Source organism: Dipteris shenzhenensis, chromosome 26 (genome assembly GCF_047967505.1).
Source record: "Dipteris shenzhenensis isolate YYH24624 ecotype China chromosome 26, Dip_SZ_1.0, whole genome shotgun sequence".
In the NCBI taxonomy this organism is placed as follows: Eukaryota; Viridiplantae; Streptophyta; class Polypodiopsida; order Gleicheniales; family Dipteridaceae; genus Dipteris; species Dipteris shenzhenensis.
Genome location: NC_141621.1, coordinates 39887104 through 39909481, shown reverse-complemented (window position 1 = coordinate 39909481; position 22378 = coordinate 39887104).

The window sequence follows — 22378 nt, the reverse complement described above, 5'->3', positions numbered from 1 at the left end:
GATCTTTGGCATGCTTATGAGCCATATAGCAAGCAAGTGCATGGAAAAAGAAACAATTCAAAATTATAAATTGCACTTTTTTAACTTTGTCCATTTTAGGATAAATCTAGATACCAATACCAACAACTATCAATGTTTTAAGACCACCATGGACTAGTAGTCCCAATAGTTTGGATTCCAAATTTTCAATCCGTTTTGGTTTTTAAAAAATCAAAAGAAGGTTATGGAGCATGCCCTCAAATGGGTATGCATCACTTTAGCACAACATTGGAGGCCCATTAACCCATGCATAATGATCTCATTTAGGTGTGTTCTTGGGTTGAGGAGAAGCTCATGTACTGTACTTTGGAATGATTGGTTGCATGTATGTACAGAACAAAATTTTGATGTTTTTAAATAAATTGCTATATCCTATAGTCTTCAGGATGCATTCTTCACATGCAACATAGCATTTGTAATGCTTTAACGATCTTGTTCTAGATCCTTATTCCATAATTTTTTGCTCTCATGTTCAAGTTTGGAATGTGTACTACAACTTGAAGATAAAGTTTGCTGAATTCTGTTAAGCAATGCATAAGTTATGGGTCATGCAAGATACCCATAGACAAAAAAGTCCTTGAAGCTCATAAAAAATGGCTACACCCATGCAAACAATGACCCTTGTACACACCTATTAGTTTTCCATGCTCACAATGATAGTAAGGCTGTAGATAAGGAAAGATTGTACACTCATGTAGGCTAGGAGGTCATGAAGCAGGAGCGTACTTGCTAGGAAACTATGGTAATGTGATGATGTTTCTCTAAAGGGCCGTCCATCACATTCTGCATTTAGTTAGGCATGCAACTACATGAGTTATGCATTAATGGATATTATCCTCGTATGGTGGATTCTTTCCACCTTGCAAGGTTTTCCTCTTTCATTTCTTTTTGCTAAATAATTAAAGAGATAATGACATAATTTAAAAAAATCTCTCATAAAAGGTTTACAGGTTATTAATAAATACTATAAATTTATGACTTGCTAGCACATTAATTGACCAATGGCTAAGACATGAGTGAGAGTGAGTGAGTGAGTGAGTGAGTGAGTGAGAGAGAGAGGGGGGGGGAGGGAGGTTTGTTTTTTTTTTTAATTTTAAAATAATGTTATTTGAATAATTTTTTGTTTTAGACATGCCAGGATTGGGGGACGAGAAAATGAATATGAGAATGCAAATTTTCTTTGAAATGAATTTGCATAAACCTTGATATTTTTGTTTTTCTTTGGTTGTTTTTTTCATAGGCACTGAATCGAGACGTTTCTCACTAGCTCTCTAGATCATGACTATCCATCGTTCGGTTCTTCCATGTGGTGAGGTAGGTGATGTTATTTAGAAAAATAAATAGAAAATTATTATTTAGAGAAAAACATTATTTAAATAGATACCGAGATAGAAATGTGTTATGTAGAGGCAATACTATGTATACTATTTGCAAGTGCGACCTAATACAAATGCATGTCTTTTACATGGAAAAAGATTACAACAATACATTGTTGATCCATACGGTAGTATGGAAGAGTCTAGGTTGGTATGCATATGCAATAACCAAGGATCTTTAAGTGTAGAAGTTTATCAAGGATTGATGGACATGGCTAATATAGCCAATGGGGCAGATAATGTATTGGGATGCATTGTAGGGTGTAGAGTTGTCTTGCCATCTTCTTTTACGAGAGGGCCACGATATATGTGCCAATTATATTCAGATGCAATGGCAATTGTGAGGAAAAAGGGTAAACCAAATTTGTTTATCATCTTCACTTGTAACCAAAAATGGCCTGAAATATCCGGATTATTGCTAGGTCAAAGTGCACAAGATCGGCTAGATTTGATAACCCGTGTATTTGATCAACAAAACAATGATATGATGCAACCAATTACAAAGCATTATTTGTTCGGAAAAGTAGATGGGTACATATGTGTGATTGAGTTCAAAAGAGAGGTCTTCCACACTCACACATATTGTTGATTTTGGAAGGTACCCTCAAACCTATCCATATTGCTCTCTATGATCAACTAGTATGTGCAGAGTTGCTAGATAAAACCCTATTTTCTAAGTTGCATGAGATTATTGCACAATGCAATGTTCATGGCCCATGTGGTGCACTAAATGTCTCTGTTGCTTGCATGGTTGAGGGCAAATGTAGTCGCCATTACCCACATCCCTATTTACATGCATCAGGATGATGGTAGGAAGATACAAGTCAAAGCACACATCAATGTTGAGAATTTATCCACAATTATTGTAGCTAAGTATTCATATAAGTACGTGTACAAGAGGCATGATAGAGAAACCATCAGAATGCATATAAATCATGTAGAATTACAAGGACAATTGCATAACTCAATCGATGAGATCAATAGTTACCTAGATGCATGTTACGTATTAGCATCCAAGGCATGTTGGTGGATTTATGAATATGCTATGCATGATGAACAACTAGATGTTCAAATTCCATCTTCCAATGATTAATAACATCATATTTCGAGATGGTGAAGATTTGCAAAATGTGGTGGACAGGAAACAAAATAGAAAAACTATTCTCACAGAATGGTTCATTTACAATCAATTGCAACGTGACGCAAATTGTTTACTTTACAGTGACTTTCCAAGCAAGTTGGTCTGGAACAAAAGCAGAAAAAAAGTAGACTAGAAGAAAGCGAGGCAAAAGTATTGATAGGATGTATAATATTTCTCCATCTCTGCACGTGAACTGTAAACACACTATTCAAAATTTTTGGACTTGTGTAAAGTCCAATTTGAGAAATGGACTAAAAAACAGTCCAAAATTTTTGAATATACTAGCAATGTTGTTTTTTGAACTAGATTTGCCAACTCAAAACAAAATATTTGATGATTAAGTACTAAGAACATCAATGCATAACCAAATCTCTTACAAAGGTGGTCTACATAAACATCTTCATAACTTCACAAAAATCTCTTACAAAGTGGTCTACATAAACATCTTCATAACTTCTTCGGAATTGAGCTACTATCACCTAAGAACATCAATAGATGACCAATAATAGATGACCAATTCTCTTAGAAAGGTGGTGTAAATAAACACCTTTATGTATAAGTGGTGTGCACACACCTTTATGACCATTTCTTTTAGAAAGGTGGTGTACATAAAGCCCTTAGAAAGGTAGTGTAGATAAATCCTTTTATGTGTAAGTGGTGTACATATACACCACACTTGGTATTAAAAAACACCCTTAACTATAAAAATACATTTGATATAAAGTTTAAAATACACCATTAATATAAAATGGACCTCATAAACAATCTTTATACACAATAATGAGAGTAAAGAAATCAAAAAAGTAGTAAACTTTTTATTAGATATTCGCTTTACATAGAAGTTCAAAACTTGTGATTACAAAGCCATCAGCCATCATGTTACTCAGTACCAATGTCCTCAATGCCAGGCCCTTAACTACCAGGGTCCTGACTAATATACTGCTCTAAGATTGGAGTCTTAGTAGCAAGGTCCTCAGTAGTTTGCTCTTCAATTCCAAGCACCTGACTAGTAGGCTGCTCTAGAGTCTCATGACCAAGTTCTTGGTGAGTAGGGACCTGGGTAGGGACCTGGCTACTAGGTTCCTGACTAGTAGGCTGCTCTGGAGTCTGTAAGGTCATGGTTGAAGAACCATCTATGCCTCCTGGTCATGCTTTGCCTCGTCCATACCTTCTTTGAGTAAGGCTTCCTTGCTTGATCCACTTGCCTGTCCTTCACCCAAGATCAAGGGTGCCTTCCTCACTTTTTATTTCAAGGGAAGTGCTTCCACCTCTTTAGCCTTACCTTTTCCTATGACATGCTGTACTACTACTTCTTGCTGCCGCGAGCCTTCCTGTATGATGAGTGGAACCTCCTTGACTCTAGTTGACAATTGATCACTCTTATTCTTTGTGCAGATTTCTTCTTGCCGTAAGTCATCAGATGCAGAGCTTTCATCCTCATCATCACCCGAGCTAGAATCATCACCCTCAGACTCACTACCCTCTTCTTTGACATTTTCCTCTTCAAAGAAGGTATGCAACTGTAATATGTGTCAACGAACTCAATTTGATGGGGGGTATCAATGACATTTACATTTCTACCTTGGCGTAGCAATTTCTCAATAGCAAAACCCATTTGATACAATGCTACTTCCCACCCATCATTCATTAAATTCTTTGTCATCTCTAGTATCACATCAGGATCCATCGGCTTTTTGTAATCCACCATTGCTGCATCAAGCTTAACCTTATTGTCCTCAAAGTAATGAAGCTCGAGAGTCCTTAAAGGAATTTGGATTAGATTGCCACCACCCCTGGATAAGAAGCACATCAAGAAAGGCTACAAGACTTGAATGGCAGTGCCTTCCAAGACAGTCATATGATTACGTAGGACTATACCATGGTATACTTTTGAAAGTAAATACCCAAATGCAGACGTCAAACTTGCATACAAGGCATCCCTTTGTGATTCTATCATGAATAGGAACAATGTTGATCTTTTCTTATCTGCCATAGGACCTTCTATGATAAACCGCACAAGTTTAACTATCCGTGACACTGCAAGGTCTTGCAATTCATCTATGAAAAATACGCATGGCTTCTCCCAAGCATGACCGCTCATTGTTATGAAATGCTCTATATCAATACCATTGATGTGTTCAAATTTTGTATCTTTCTCTGATAGCAGGATATCATAGGAGAAGCTGAATGGAGAACCATCATCTAAACCACCAATTGCTCTACCTTGGGTAGTGGACTGCAAGGCCTTTTTCTTGATGTCCATATATTCTGTCTCAACAACCTTTGGCATTTTAGCTCTTAGATCCTTTGTTGGTGTGGCATCTGCATCCATTGAAGCCAACCACTTTCTAGCCCATGTCTTATCAAGGAGTTGACCTAGGCTAAGTGCTTTCTTCTTATCCACATCAATTGACTTGCCAGCTAACTCATCATCAGATTTCAATAAAAATAATAGTGCTGAGAGAGTAGCCTCACTTTGAATCATTCGGTTGACCACTTCATCCAAGTTGCTATGCTTGCTCTTCTTTCCAAAGAAGCAGTCACCACTTAGGATCTTCTTGCATACTTCTTCTCTTATTGCATCTGGAACAAACCTTAATGCTCTCCACCAAACAATAGACATCGGTTTCTTTATTTCTTTCCTCTGAGTTGCAATGTGCTCTGGTGCCTCAAAGGATATCTTCCCTATTTCATATGCTTGGCAAACATCCACGATGCTCTGAAACACTGAGTCCTCACGGAAGACAATGCAAGTAACATCCCTATATCTTGCAACGGCGGTGTTCAAATCCTTTGCCTCAACCTTATTACTTGGTATGCCTTGCGTATTGCTTACAACACCTTTCAAGCATCTATAGAACCGAGTCCTCTTTGCCATGTACTCAGATGTAGGTCTCCTGCCTATCGCTGTTTGTGGCTTTCCATAGCCCATCCATAACTCCCTTACCTTTATCAAGATCTCAGAAAGAGAAGAGCTTTTTTTCAACCTAAATGGAGCAGAATTCAGCCTTTCTGATTCTAGAATGTACTTCGAGTTATCGTTAAATATGCATATATGACAAATGACCCGTTGAAACTTTTCCATCCACTTAATCTGTGGCAAGTTTCCTTTTCTTCCCTCATCAAGGGCAATCCTGCAAGCTTCACAAAAGTGTTGCCCATCAATGGGCTCAAACTTGCATCTTTCCAAGAATCTATTCTTTGCTAGCATGTATCTCTTCTCGATGTCAGTCCCATATCGGCTTTGGTACAAAGCCTCTCCACGAACAAAGTCACTCCTTCTAAAGTTCTCAAAAGCATCAAGAAAGTCCACACGCTTTTGAAATGTGACATCAGGCAATGTAGGATCATCTTCTTGAAGTCTCTTAAATGCCATAGGACGAAGAGTGATATTAGTGGCAACTGGAGTTCTTGTTTTCCTCGTATCTTCATACAATTTGCGTGCAAATGTCTTATCTAGCTTTCTTTGATTTGTGAACAATGAAGCTCGATCAATAAGCATTGTGGCCATGCTGAATTGTGAAAATCCCCATGATTTGCACGTCGAGTAGGAGTTATTTTTGCTCTCTTTCTAGAAATAGCTGTAAAACTTGAATCTGCTCCACGATCACTCCTTCTTGTTCCTGTAGTTGCAGCAGTCGATGGTGTAGGTACAGTTTGAGATACTATAGTTACTCTAGCCAGAGTTATCGTAGTTATCGCTATAGAATATTGGCGGTACTTGAGGGTTATATGTTATAGATGGCGTACTTACTGCTGCACTTACTGCTGCTGAAGGTACAACACCACCACTTGGAAATGCATCCCACATTTTCTTCAATGCTTCTAAGGCACTAAGTAATTCTTGGGATCCCTCAATTGAATCTGGTAAGGGCTTCAAGAAGTGCTTGTGAGTAACTCGTAACTTGTAAACCACCTCATCATTCTTTCCTTTGCACACAACTTCTATCAAATTGTTCTCTTTAATGTTGATGTTTGAGACCATGCCACCATTTCATACTGCCTCTGTAGAATATTTCATGCTTGATACATTCTCTGCAATGATCACCAAAAAATACTTTGATTTGTGCTCCATAAAATACCAAGCATGTTCAAGGTATTTGAAAGACACCTTGGAACCAAAACTGGAAGCCATAGTTTTCTAAAAAACAATCAAAAATAAAAAATGAGAATTACAATGATTTTCAAACTCAAAATATTAAATAAATTTCTAATTAAATATTATTTTAAGTTTTATTTATTTTTAATTTTTAAAATAAAATAAATTTATTTTTTTTTCCTTTTTTAATTATTTTAATTCATCTATTTATTTTTATATTTAAAATTTAATTTAATTTTTTAATTTTTTTTAAGTTTTATTTATTTTAACTTTTTTTAAAAATAAATTAAGTTAATTAATTTTTTTCATCCGCCTCCCCCTTCTCGCCTCCTCGCCCCCACCCCTTCCCTGCGCGCTTCCCCTCCCCCTCCCCCCCTTCCCCTTGTTGCGTGCGCAATAGGTGGGGGGTTAACCCCCCTCCCCTCCCTCATCCCCGCCCCTTCCCCTGCCCCTTCCCTTCCCCTCCCCCCCAACCCCCCCTCTCCGCCTCCCCTCCCCCTCCCTCGCCCTCGCCCCTTCCCCGTGCCCCTCCCCTTCCCCTCCCGCTCCCGCGCCTCCCCTCCCCCCTGTTGCGTGTGCAACAAGTGGGTGGGGGGGAATTTCCCCCTTAACCCCCCCTCCCCTCCCTTCCCCTCCCTTCCCCCTCCTGCCTTCCCCACCCCTTCCCCGCCCCTTCCCCTCCCGTGCCCCCGCCCCCCCTCCCTCTTGTTGCATGCGCGATGCAACAGGAGGGGGGGTTAACCCCCCCTCCCTGCCCCGGTCGCTCCCCCTCCCCCGCCCCTTTCCCCCCCCTCCCCCGTGCCCTTGCCCCCCCTCCCCATGCCCCCTCCCTTCCACCTCCCTCGTGCCTCTCACCCTCCCCCCCCACCTATTGCGCATGCAACAAGCGGGCCCCTCCTTGCCTCCCCTCCCCCTACCCCCCCACCCCCTCCCCTCCCCCATGCCCCTCGCCCTCCCCTCCCTCCCCCCTGTTGCGTGCACAACAGGGGGGGCCCCCTCCCCCTCCCCGCCCCGCCCCGCCCCCTCCTGCTCCCCGTGCCCTCCCCCTCCCCCTACCCCTTTCCCTCCCCCTCCCCCACGCCCCTCCCCTCCCCCCCTCCCCCGCGCCCCTCCCCTCCCCCCCTCCCCCGCGCCCCTCGCCCTCCCCTCCCTCCCCCCTGTTGCCCTCCCCTTCCTCCCCCCTGTTGTATGCATAACAGGTGGGGCCCCCCCCTCCCCTCCCCCGCCCCGCCCCGCCCCGCCGCCCCCTCCCCCTCCCCGCGCCCCTCGCCCCCGCCCCTACCCCCTCCCCTTCCCCTGCCCCTGCCCCTCCCTCGTGCCCCTCCCCTCCCCCCCCCTCCCCATCGGCTCGACGAGGAGGGGGGGAGGGGAGGGGAGGAGCACGGGGGAGGGGGAGGGGGCGGGGGAGGGGGAGGGGGGGCGCGAGGGAGGGGAAGGGGGCGGGGCAAGGCAGGGGCGAGGCGGGGGAGGGGGAGGGGGGCGTGGGAGAGGGGAAGGGGGCAGGGCGGGGGAGGGGGAGGGGAAGGGAGGGACGGCATAGAGGGAGGGGCCTGCGGGGAGGGGGAGGCGAAGGGAGAGGAAGGAAGGGGGAAGGGCCGGCGGGGAGGGAGAGGAGGGGAAGGGAGGGGGAGGAAGGGGAGCAGAAGGGAAGGCAGGGAGGAGAGGGGAAGGGGGAGGAGAGGGGAAGGGAGGGGGAGGGGAGGAGAGGAAGCCAGAGGAGGGAGGCGAGAAGCAGGAGGAGAGGGGAAGGGAGGGGGAGAGAGGAAGCGGGAGAAGAAGGGGGAGGAGAGGGGAAGGGAGGGGGAGGGGAGGGCAAGGGAGGGGAGGGAGGAGAGGAGAAGGGAGGGGAGAGAGGAAGCGGAGAAGAGGGGATGGGAAGCAGGAGGGGAGGGACAAGAGGGAGGCAGGGAGTACCTGGGTGGAGAGGTGGTGGAGCTCCAAGAAAGTTGTGAGAGAGAATGAGGAGAGTTGTGAGAGAGAATGAGGAGTAGAGTTTTATAGCAAATGGGTAGCTTTTAGGTCAAGTCAGCTTTTTTTAGTTTTTAAGGTTTTTTTAGTTCTTTTAGGTTCACTATAAGTAGAACATTCTTCATTCTCTCTTTCATTCAAAGATCATTCGTTTACACTCCACGCTTCTCTCCTCTCATCAACCTGTTACAGGATTCTTAAAAATTTTCAAAATGTTGCAAGAGGTGAGTACATTTCTAACCTATTGCGTACGCAAGAACTTCTAAGAATCAAGTTTTTATAAATTTGAATTTTTTTTCAAATCCGATCCTTTTCTCAAAAACTTATGTGTACGCAACAACTTCAAAAAACCATTTTTGCATTAAATCTTTTTTCCCACAAATTTTCCTCTTTACCTCAAACTCTCATAACCTATTTTCAGAAATTTCTCTCCTAACCTATTCTATTACAAATTTCTCTCTCAACCTCAAAACCACTCAAACCTCCCTACCTATTGCATACGCAACAACTTTAAAACAAAATTTAATCATAAATCTCTCTAAAAAACTCCTCAATAAAAAAAAAACAATCTATTACAAATTTCTCTCAACCTCAAAACCACTCAAACCCTACCTATTGCGTACGCAACAACTTCAAAACAAAATTTAATCATAAATCTCTCCGAAAAACTCATCAACAAAAAAAAACAATCTATTACAAATTTCTCTCTCAACCTCAAAACCACTCAAACCTCCCTACCTATTGCGTACGCAACAACTTCAAAACAAAATTTAATCATAAATCTCTCCAAAAAACTCCTTTAAAAAAAGACACAATCTATTACATATTTCTCTCTCAACCTCAAAACCACTCAAACCTCCCTACCTATTGCATACGCAACAACTTCAAAACAAAAATTAATCATAAATCTCTCCAAAAAACTCTTCTCATGACACTTTATTACAAATTTCTCTCTCAACCTCAAAACCACTCAAACGTCCCTACCTATTGCGTATGCAACAACTTCAAAACAAAATTTAATCATAAATCTTTCCAAAAAACTCTTCTCACGACACTTTATTAATATAAGAAATCCATTTATAATATTTTTACTTCATAATATAATAAATTTTTATTAACTAATGTTAAAATATAATTTTGCTAAAAATATATATTATTAATCTATAAATTAATATAAATATTATATAAATAAATATATAAATACATTAATTAAAAAAATATAACTTGAAAGGGAGGTCTTCTAGCATATGTGCTTTATATAATACTTATTCTTAAAACAATGAAGAATTAGTAAATATATTGCTATTCTATACATTATTAACTTAATAACTAATATAAATATAAATTAATTATTATATAAATTTAAATGAATATATAAATAATTAATATTATACATTAATAACATTTAAAATTATGTAGATTATATACTAATAACCTTTCAATTTTAAAAAGTAGTCAATAAAAGAATTGAATTAATTTAAAAAATAAGAAAATATTAAATTTTACACACTTACTTTTAGCATGTATGCTTTTATTCCATGTGTATAATACTTGTTAGTTAGTCAAAGAATGAAAAATTAGATAATGTATTTGTAAGGTAGGTATTTAAAACCATAGAATCTAGAAGAGGTTTAGCATACTTACTTATCTTTATTACTATGTGTAATACTTTGCAAAAACCTTAAACAAAGTTTAAGGCTTTGCACAAATCTACAGTATCATTGCATCCATATCATTTTTTTACTTTAGCAACCACCAGATATCCATGGTATCCATGATATGGAATACATATTTCTTCTGAATATTTCTTATCACATACTTTTTCATTTCTTTTGATACACCATGCAGCATGAATGTAAGAAAATATGAATCGGTGTGCTTTTAGCCTATGTACTTGTCCCTAGTCAGTAGGATACTTTGACTAGGTAGACTTATAACTACTTAAAGTAAAGCCTTTGCAAAGGATCGTACCTTTTGATACACCATGCAACATGAATGTAAGAAAATATGAATCGGTATGCTTTTAGTCTATGTGCTTGTCCCTAATCAGTAGGATACTTTGACTAGGTAGACTTATACCTACTTAAAGTAAAGCCTTTGCAGAGGATCGTACCTATAAACAAAACACTTTGGAAAGCATATAACATATAGTCTATATATATCTAAACTAAATACTTTAGAATGCATATTTTATATAGTCTATATATCTTAAATCTTACACCCTAAATCTTAAATCCTAAAGTTCCCTAAATCTTAGGTTATACAATCTAAGCTCTTAAACTTATATAACAGTTATAATCCCTAAACCTTAAACCCTAACCCCTATAACTTAAATTCTAAAACCTAATTTTTAATTCTAAACCCTAGATTCTAGACTAAGCTTATGATCTTAGATACTAAACCCTAAAACCTAAATCTTAAATCCTAAACCCTAAAACAATAATCATAAACCCTAAATGCTAAATCCTAAACCCTAAACCCTAGATTTTAAGCCCTAAACCCTAAACCCTAAATCTTAAACCCTAAACCCTAAAAACATAATCATAAACACAAAACCCTAAACACTAAATCTTAAATCCTAAGCCCTAAATCCTTAACCCTAAATACTAAACCCTAAACCCTAACCCTAAAATACAATCAAAATTTTATGGTCTTTTTCAATTTGTGCAATAGGTTTGATATATCCTCCAAATTGTTACAAGTCGAATAGGTTAATGGTGCACTCAACCTATTGCAAATATCAAGGAATTTTCTTGATTTATGCAACAGGTTGGATATACCCCCCAACCTGTTGCTTGAGCAACAGGTTGGGGGGTATATCCAACCTGTTGCACAAATCGAGAATTTTCTTGATTTGTGCAACAGATTGGATATACCCCCCAACCTATTGCTCAAGCAACAGGTTGGGGGATATATCCAACAATGGGCCTCGGTTTATATCCAACCTGTTGCTTAAGCAACAGGTTGGGGGATATATCCAACCTGTTGCACAAATTAAAAAAATTTATTAAATTTAGGTTGTATTTTAGGGTTTAGGATTTAAGATTTAGGGTTTAGGATTTAGAGTTTAGGGTTTAAGGTTTAGGATTTATTGTTTAGGAGTTTAGGATTTAGGGTTTAGGGTTTAGGAATTAAATGTTTAAAGTTTAGGATGTAGGGTTTAGGTTTAATGCCTTCTCTGCTAGTTTTGATATAGAAGTTATTAAGTAATAATAAGCTCAATGATTATTTATTATGTTCATTTTGAGTTGCTAATCTATTTTTGTACATAAAACAAGTATTCACCCTAACAGAGGGTATGGATGTGGTGTTATATAAGAAGAATGAAGTGGTGGCTTTTGGATGAATTCATAGTCTTGATCCTATGAATGTGTGTCATTTCCAACGTTGTGGTGAGAGAAGATGTGTAGTGATAATCACCAACGTTGTAAATCCTGAAGTACATTTAAAATATCCACATGGAGACTTTGAAACATTAGGAGATATCTTACAACGTGACATATTTGATATGCAAGCACACAGAACACTCTGGGACTAAGACGAAATTGTTCCAAAGACATACTTTCAAGATATCAAGAAAACTTATTTTGAGGGGAAAAAAGTAGAGATGTTATCTTGCTCCGGAGAAGTTTTAGCAATTTGCAACTTTAAGGGCTATGCTCAGAGTTTTCTCTATATAGTGGAGATAATTAAGTTGACTAGTGCAGGTGTCATTCAAAATGCAATGGATAGTACTTCACATTTAGACGTCCATAATACTACGTCTCAACTACAAGTTCATAGTACTTGTAAATGGGGGTTAGCTTTCTTGAAATCAAGTTTGCCCAAGATAGTTTCCTTCAATGTCATGGAAGACACAACGGAATATTATCAGAAGAAAAAGACTATAACACAAATGGGATCCAAATTGATAAGAAGCTATGGTAGTAATCAAGAGTATCATAGTGGCATGCTCACAGGTATTGAGGACATTATAGTAATAGATGTTGATGTAGAAAAGGTTTCTTGTGTTGCAAGTGACTCAAATATACTCACTAGTATAGAAGACTTGTCTTGTGTTGCAAGTGACTCGAACAGGCTCACTGGTATAGAATACTTGTCATGTGTTGCAAGTGACTCGAACAAGCTCACTGGTATAGAAGACTTGTCCTGTGTTGCAAGTGACTCGAACAGGCTCACTGGTATAGAAGATTTGTCTTGTGTTGCAAGTGACTCAAACATGCTTATTGATATAGAAGACTTGTCTTGTGTTAAGAATAATAAGATGGGACCACAAAGAAAAATACACCCAAAGATCGATGGGATAAGTGATGCAATAATAGGAATTGATGATATTAGTGACAATGATCATGATGTTACCACTCGAACACAAGGCAAAAGAGGCAAAGAATTTGAGACTTGTCATGTTGTTCGTAATATTGTTGCTAGCATGCCAGAGAATATAGATGGTAGAATCTTGAGTTACGAAGGAGAAAGAGTTCAACCACAAAATTCAAGAGGCATTGGCAACAAATTGACATCAATGAACATGTCTACTAGATTGCCATTTCCAAGATATTATAAGGTATCAAATAATTCTCAAGCCCACACAACATTTGATTATAAAGATGAAGATTCAAGGGAAATGGATTCGAGGTTTGATGGTCTTACAACTAGAAAATGCAAGACACTATTTACAAAAAGAAAGTATGTGAGTGTGAAGAGGCGAAGAATCATGGCATCAATTCTAGAACCAAAGAGACATGTGATGCTATCCGAGGAGAATATGGAAAGGATGCTTATGCGAGTTTGTTGCAAGAGACTTTGCATTAGAAAAGTTGGGAAATATGATTGTGCATCCATACGCCTTGGTATTTGGAGTAAGACAGCGCCTAATAGACATAACTATCTTCTTCAAGAGTTGTCATGCTTTCTTCATCAAGGCACTAATCAAGATTTGAGCACGACACTGTAAACCTAGATTGAAACCCATGGTTAATGGGAGACCCATTTGCAATCGAGGATATCAATGGTTAACTGGACTATCACATGGCACCTACTGGACCATCTGGGCAGAGGTGAAAGAAAAACTTATTCATACAATTCATGGAAATACCTACAAGCTTAAATGCCATGGAAGCACTATAAATGCAACCGCAACATTAAAGCAAGTTCTTGAAGACCATGCATTACCGCATCCTCATCTTCAACAAAAAATGGTAGATGGACGTGTCGAATGCCAACAACATCTTCCTTTGGGAATGACAAAGAAGGTCGTCCTAGAAACTGTCAATAAAACTTTACAAGACAAAGATGAGAGCATGATTTCACGATCAACCTTGTACAAAATTTGGCGTAGAGATTTTTGCCATGTCAAGACACCATCAAAGCAAAGGATGTCAAAATGTAAGACATGTGATGAATTAAAAAATGCCATTGAACATAGTAAATGTGAGCAGCAGCGAGGAAGATATATTAAATGGCAATCAATCCATTTACATCATGTGCAGGATGCTCGAAAGTTGTATGCTTCTTGGAGAGAGGAAGCTATTTCACATGTTGATAAGTCCATGTGCATCACCGTTGATGGCATGGACCAGAATACAACCACTTTGCCACGATATAGACGTATCCCACTGGCATTGGAGGGAAAACGTGGACTAAAAATACACTTGTGTGGAGTATTAGTACATGGATACCGAAACTTTTGTGATGTATGGATTGATAGTTTGCATGACCATGATAGTAACCAGGTTGTTACATCAATCATGAAAGCAATAAGAAAGGTCAGAGATGCTCACGGATTTTGCCTAACACATTGTGAATGCAAGCTGATAATTGTTGGAGAGAGAACAAGAATAAATATATATTTGCTTTATGCTCTATGCTGGTTGGTTTGAAAATATTTAAAGAAGTGGAAGTTGGCTTTCTTCTTGTCGGCCATACACATGAAGATATAGATCAAATCTTCAGTGTTATCTCTAGTGAGTTGAAGGCAATGGATGTTTTGACAATGGAGGACATGCTATTTCGAATTGGGAAAAAAATTGGAGGTTCTCGCAAGGAAGAATCAGAAGTGGCTATCTTAGAGAGGATGGTAGATTGGAGAGCATTCATAGAGCCACATTTACAAACAGGAGATGATGCCCTAATAGGACACACAAATCCACACTATTTTTGGTTTCACATGCATAACAATATTCCAATGATGCAATGGAAGCACTACTCAGTAGATGGAGATCATTTATGGAGTGAGTCATGTGCTTTATTACAACGAATAATTCCATTGGAGGAAACTAGATTTGTTCTTGCAAAAAACAACTCACTTGACATAGATGAAATCAAAGGCTTTCAACATAGATGAAATGAAAGGCTTGAAAGCCTTCATTAAACATCTTCAAAGTATGATGCAGAAATATCTTGAGCAATCAACTAAGAATTTGGAGACAATTAAATCAACTGAAGCACTTATCCAATCTTTAGAAAGACAAGAAAACTTAATGAGCATTGAATACTGTGAATCCTTTTGGCCGGAACAAGCTAGGTCACCAAGTTTTCCTTTGGATATAAATATGTTAGTAGATATGGAGGAAGCAGAGTATGCCTTTTACCTCGAAAATATTGTGGTAGGAAGGGATACAAACCCTTACCAGAGTTTATACCATCTAATGAGATTGAAGAGGGTCTACTTGTTGCAGTTTGGGCATTTGATCCAGGTTCAGAGTTGGATGACCAAGGTGGCCCAATTTGGGTTGCAAAGGTTGCTAATATAGAAAGGGATGACAAGGGAACTCCTATAACATTTACAGCTTTATGGTATGAACCAAAGCCATTGAAAAATCTCTCGAGAAGATATACAATAAAACAACTCTATGAGGGATGCTTGCAAAAGAAACGTGAATGGGTTCCAAATAATGACGGATTAACAGAGCTGGAAGTCAGTAGCATTATTCATTGCTGGAAATCGAGGACATGAAGTTTTAAAAAGAAGCATGGATACAATGTTGAAAAATGTATCACAATCCCTGATCCAAGTCGTGTCCATATTAAACATCATTTGGCAAGACTTGACCCATCAAGCGCAAATACATTACATGAATCTGATGACTCTGAATGAGATTCAGATACATAAGATAATGTTTTGTATGATTTTTTCCATACAAATGGTGTATCTATACACCAGCAATAAGATAATTTATTGTATGGTTTGTTTTTCAAAAAAAGGGTGTATCTATACACCACTTATATATTGAATTCAACAAACTCTTTTTTTTCAAAAAAATGGTGTATCTATACACCACTTATATGTTGAATTCAATAAACTCTTTTCATATGGTGTCATATTTTCACTTCATAGTGTTAAATTGAACTTGAGTTAGTAGGAGACTACTATTATTATTATTATAGTTATTGGATGGGGGCACCATGCACGAGTTTGGGAATTATAGCTTCATAGCCATTTTTTAAAAAATTAGAGGTCACCACTTGACTTTTTAGCTTAATAAGGCCATATTTGTATATAAGTGACCCATTTAGTGCTCTAAAAAACCCAATTTTTAAGCTCACTAAGTGAAGTTGAGTGGAGAGGATATGCTCCAAAAAAAAGTCCAAACCAAGAGAGAAAGTCCAAAAATTTTGAATAGTGTGTTTGTATTTCATCTGTATGTTGCTTAACGTATGCAAGTGTTGTAAGTCTTTTGATGACTTGCACACTTTTAGTGGCCAAGTTTACCCACTTTCAAGGCAACATGCATAGCTATAGGGTTGTTGGAAAGTGATGATGAATGGTTTGTGTGCATGCAAGAGGCTACTTTTTATAAAAAATAACGCATAGTTGAGAAAGTTGTTTATCAAGATTTTGGTTTTTGTAAGCCATCCTCTCCTGAGATTTTGTGGGAAGGATTTTTATCCAATCTTTCAGATGATTTCTTCCATGCCTCGGAATCAAGTATGGTTGATTATCATGCATTGGCAATAAAGAAGGCTCTAATGCACTTGGGACCACATTCTTCAACAACATGGGAGAAGGTTGGCAAAGTTTGATGGATTGCCTACTCTAGATAGATCTTCTTTGTTGGTAGCTATGAATGGTGTATTGCAAGAAGAAAGAATGCTTGATGCTGTGAGAGAAGCATGATTGCCAACAGATGGAAAGTACCTTGAATCATTGTAAGCGGGTTGCCTTCAACCAAATTTTAGCAAGTGTCTATGGTAGAGTGGCTTTTTCCACGATCGTCCAGGAGGATCTAAAAAGACCTTAGTCTATATTTGCTTACTATGTCGATTGTGTATAGAGGGGCATGTCGCTTTGGCATGTCCGTCTTCTAGGATTGTAGTATTACTACTATAGCCAATGGCCGCACAGTACACTCCCACGGTTCAAGAAACCATGGGATCTGGATGCTACTAGCACTTGCAACATAAAGGTTAACAATCACCTTGCAGATGTTTTGAAGTTCGCTAAGCTGATAATATGGGATGAGGCATCGTTTCGCATTTGAAGCATTGGTTAGGACATTGCAAGATATCTTGTCGAATGAGCAACTTTTTCGTGGAAAGGTGGTGTTGTTAGGGGTGGGAGAATTTAGGCATGTCCTCCTAGTGCTTCCAAAGGGAAGACAAGAGGATATTGTCAATGCTACATTGTGTCACTCAAGGATTTGGAGGTGTGTTAAAGTATTGAAGCCAACATAGAATATGTGGGTTCTTCATAAGGGTGATAATTCAACTGAGTAGGAATTCATACAACGGGTTTTAAACATTACAAATGGAACAAGCAAAAGTGTGAAAGAAGATATTCTTGCAATTCCATTAGAAATGCTTTTGCAGACAAAGTCAATGGAAGGCTTGATCGAACGGGTGTATAGAGGACTTGCAAGAGTTATAGATAATGCACATATTTTCAAGACCGCACTATTCTTGCTCCTCAGAACCTTGAGGTTGATGGAGTTAATACTACCACACTAAAGGCAGGTATGTAATTGCTTTTACCACTGAGACAAGAGCATAGGTGGTAGGTATGTAATTGCTTAATAGCCAAGTTCTATGTTGATCTATTCAATAGTATAGTCACAGATCTTGAGGGTTGGGGGCCTTTGGAGCATGCACAATCATTGCTCGATCTACTAGAGCTCTCGAGCTACCTTGAATAGATAACCTATGTATTTTTTTGTGGATTTTCTTTTAACATAAAAAGCTATTTGGATTATATATGAGTGTGAGACATGATATTGTTTTTCTTTTAGGTTTCTTCCTGATTCAAGGTTTGTCATGAATCTCCACATTGACTGTCCTTTGGAGGGAAAATTCCATTTGGGATTTTACGATGTGATTGCTCAACAAGTTCATGGCATAGTTGGACCACATAACAGCTCGGTCTATTGGCTAGGATACACAGCGCGTGTGAGAACACAGGTTTTCCTTCGAGGGGTGAATTTAGACCATGTGTATACATGTGTGTGCGTTGTATGCGAGAGTAAGTACTCTAACTAATAAGTTAGGTTCTATTAACATGTAGTTATAAAAGTGTTCTAGCACAATGATTATAATTCTTAAATTATATTTATGTTTGGCATGGGTTTAAATTGGATTGTTGATAGGGTACAGTACATCTGTGATCGATGCCTCAGACGTGATGTATGTGGGGCACATTCCCGTAGACTTTTTCCTAAGTGGGTTTTGTGTGCCTATTGCAGACTTTGTATCTTTAGATATGAATCTTCATAGATGTACCTTTGGATATATGAGTCAGTTCTCGGATGTAGATATGGCATGTTTGGATATATGACTTCATTTTTTTATGTAATATTTTTTAGTACTGGCCACATTCCTGTAGACTTTTCCTTAGGGAGGTTTGTGTGCCCATTGTAGAATTTGTATATTTAGATATGACTCTGTTTGCAGATGCACCTTGGATATATGAGTCAGTTCTTGGATGTATATGACATGTTTGAAAATATGACTCCATTTTTTTATTTAAAAGTTTGAAGTACTGGGCACATTCCCCTAGACTTTTTCCTTAGTGGGCTATTGTAGATTTTGTATTTTTAGATATTACTCTGTTTACGGATTTACATTTGGATATATGAGTCAATTCTCAAATGTAGATATTGCATGTTCAAATATATGACAATTTTTTGATGTAATATTTTAAAGTACTCTTTTATAGAGCATTTTTTGGTTGAATTTTTTGCTTGCAATTAAAATTTCTAAGGACATTCAATTGTTTTTATTCAAATTTAAGTTCACTTGAATTTAAGGCATTTTAATTATTGTTCAAATGAAATTTCTTGAATTATATACATATATCCAATCATAATGAAATTTCTTGAATTATATATATATATATAGCCAATGTAATATTTTGAAGTACTCTTTTATAGAGCATTTTTTGGTTGAATTTTTTGCTTGCAATTAAAATTTCTAAGGACATTCAATTGTTTTTATTCAAATTTAAGTTCACTTGAATTTCAAGCATTTTAATTATTGTTCAAATGAAATTTCTTGAATTATATATATATATCCAATCATAATGAAATTTCTTGAATTATATATATATAGCCAATCACACAGACACACACACACACATTTAGAGAGAGAGAGAGAGAGAAGCAATGCTTTAAAAATCAAATTTTACAACTAGACTTCCTTGATCAATTTAATTTTATTCCCAAGGCAACCTATGATCCCAACTTTGAGACCCAACAAAGTAGGATTCTAACCTATCGTAGACGGGTCATGCTACTAGTTTATTTTAGAGAAGGTGAGAGAAATTCAATTGTTTTTTTTCAATTAAGAAATTTAAATTATTGTTCAAAGAAAATTCCTTGAATTACATATATAGCCTCTCTCTCTCTCTCCCTCCCTCCCTCTCTCCCCCTCTCTCTCACTCTCTCTCTCTCCCTCTCTCCCCCTCTCTCTCACTCTCTCTCTCCCTCTCTCTCTCTCCCCAAAATTAAAGGCAAGCTATGATTCCAACAGAGCAAGTCTCTAAACTATCGTAGACGAGTCATGTTACTAGTTTATTTTAGAGAAGGTGAGAGGTACATTCAATTGTTTTTTTTCAATGTTAATTTTTCAATTGAATTAAAGGCATTTTACCCTACTTTCAAGGCAACATGCATAGCTATAGGGTTGTTGGAAAGTGATGATGAATGGTTTGTGTGCATGCAAGATGCTACTTTTTATCAAAAATAGCGCACAGTTGAGACACTTGTTTATCATGATTTTGGTTTTTGTGAGCCATCATCTCCAGGGATTTCATGGGCAGGACTTTTATCTGATCTTTCAGATGATTTCTTCCATGCCTCGGAATCAAGTATGGTTGATTGTCATGCATTAGCAATAAAGAAGGCTCTAATGCACTTGGAGCACATTCTTCAACAACATGGGGGAAGGTTGGCAAAGTTTGATGGATTTCCTACTCTAGACAAATCTTCTTTATCGGTAGCTATGAATGGCGTATTGCAAGAAGAAAGAATGTTTGACGCTGTGAGAGAAGCACAATTGGCCAATGGATGGAAAGTACCTTGAATCATTGTAAGCGGGTTGCCTTCAACCAAATTTTAGCAAGTGTCTATGGTAGAGTGGCTTTTTTCACGATGGTCCAGGAGGATCTAAAAAGACCTTCCTCTATATTTTCTTACTCTCTCGATTGTGTAGGGAGGGGCATGTCACTTTGGCATGTCCGTCTTCTAGGATTGTAGTATTGCTACTAGCCAATGGCCGCACAGCACACTCCCATGGTTCAAGATACCGAGGGATCTGGATGCTACTAGCACTTGCAACGTAAAGGTTAATAGTCACATTGCATATGTTTTGAAGTTCACTAAGCTGATAATATGGGATGAGGCATTGGTTAGGACATTGCAAGATATCATGTCGAATGAGCAACTTTTTGGTGGAAAGGTGGTGTTGTTGGGGGTCGGAGAATTTAGGCAAGTCCTCCCAGTGCTTCCAAAGGGAAGACAAGAGGATATTGTCAATGCTACGTTGTGTCACTCAAGTATTTGGAGGTGTGTTAAAGTATTGAAGTTGACATAGAATATGTGGGTTCTTCACAAGGGTGATAATTCAACTGAGCGCAGGAATTCATACAATGGGTTTTAAACATTATAAATGGAACAAGAAAAAGTGTGAAAGAAGATATTATTGCAATTCCATTAGAAATGCTTTTGCAGACAAAGTAAATGGAAAGCTTAATTGAATGGGTGTATAGAGTACTTGCAAGAGTTATATATAATGCACATATTTTCAAGACCATGCTATTCTTGCTCCTCGGAACCTTGAGGTTGATAGAGTTAATACTACCACCACACTAAAGGCAAGTATGTAATTGCTTTTACCACCACTGAGACAAGAGCGCAGGTGGTAATTTCTTAATAGCCAAGTTCTATGTTGATCTATTTAATAGTATAGTCATTCACTTTTAGAAATATACAGATCCTGAGGGTTGGGGGCCTTTGGAGCATGTGCAACTATTGCTCGATCTACTAGAGCTATTGAGCTACCTTGGATAGATAACCTATGTATTTTTTGTGGATTTTCTTTTAATATAAAAAGTTATTTGGATTATGTATGAGTGTGAGACATGATATTGTTTTTCTTTTAGGTTTCTTCTCGATTCAAGGTTTTTCATGAATCTCCACATTGACTATCCTTTGGAGGGACAAATCCATTTGGGATTTTACGATGTGATTGCATGACAAGTTCATGGCACAGTTGCAGCTCGGTCTATTAGCTAGGATACACAGCGTGTGTGAGAACACAGGTTTCCCATCAAGGGGTGAATTTAGACCATGTGTATACCTTTGTGCGCATTGTATGCGAGAGTAAGTACTGTAACTAATAAGTTAGGTTTTATTAACATGTAGTTATAAAAGTGTTCTAGAACAATTATTATAATTCTTAAATTATCTTTCTATTTGGCATGGGTTTAAATCAGACTATTGATAGGGTGTGGCACATCTGTGATCGATGCCTCAGACGTGATGCATGTGGGGCACATTCCCGTAGACTTTTCCTTAGTGGGTTTTGTGTGCCTATTGGAGATTTTGTATCTTCAGATATGACTCTTCGTAGATGTACCTTTGGAAATATGAGTCAGTTCTTGAATATAGATATGACTTCATTTTTTTATGTAATATATTTTAATAGTGGCCACATTCCTATAGACTTTTCCTTAGGGAGGTTTGTGTGCCCATTGTAGCTGAATTTGTATCTTTAGATATGACTATGTTTGTAGACGTACCTTGGATATATGAGTCAGTTCTCAGATGTATGACATGTTCGAATATATGACTCCATTTTTTTATTTAATAGTTTGAGATACTGGGCACATTCCCCTAGACTTTTTCCTTTGTGTGCCAATTGTAGATTTTGTATCTTCAAATATTACTCTGTTTACGGATTTACATTTTGATATATGAGTCAATTCTCAAATGTAGATATTGAATGTTTAAATATATGACAATTTTTTGATGTGATATTTTGAAGTACTCTTTTATAGAGCATTTTTTGGTTGAATTTTTTACTTGCAATTAAAATTTGTAAGGACATTCAATTGTTTTTATTCAAATTTAAGTTCACTTGAATTTAAGGCATTTTAATTATTATTCAAATGAAATTTCTTTAAATTATATATATAGCCAAACACACACACACACATTTATATTTTAATTATTGTTCAAATGAAATTTCTTGAATTATATATATATATCCAATCACAATGAAATTTTTTGAATTATATATATATAGCCAATCACACACATTTAGAGA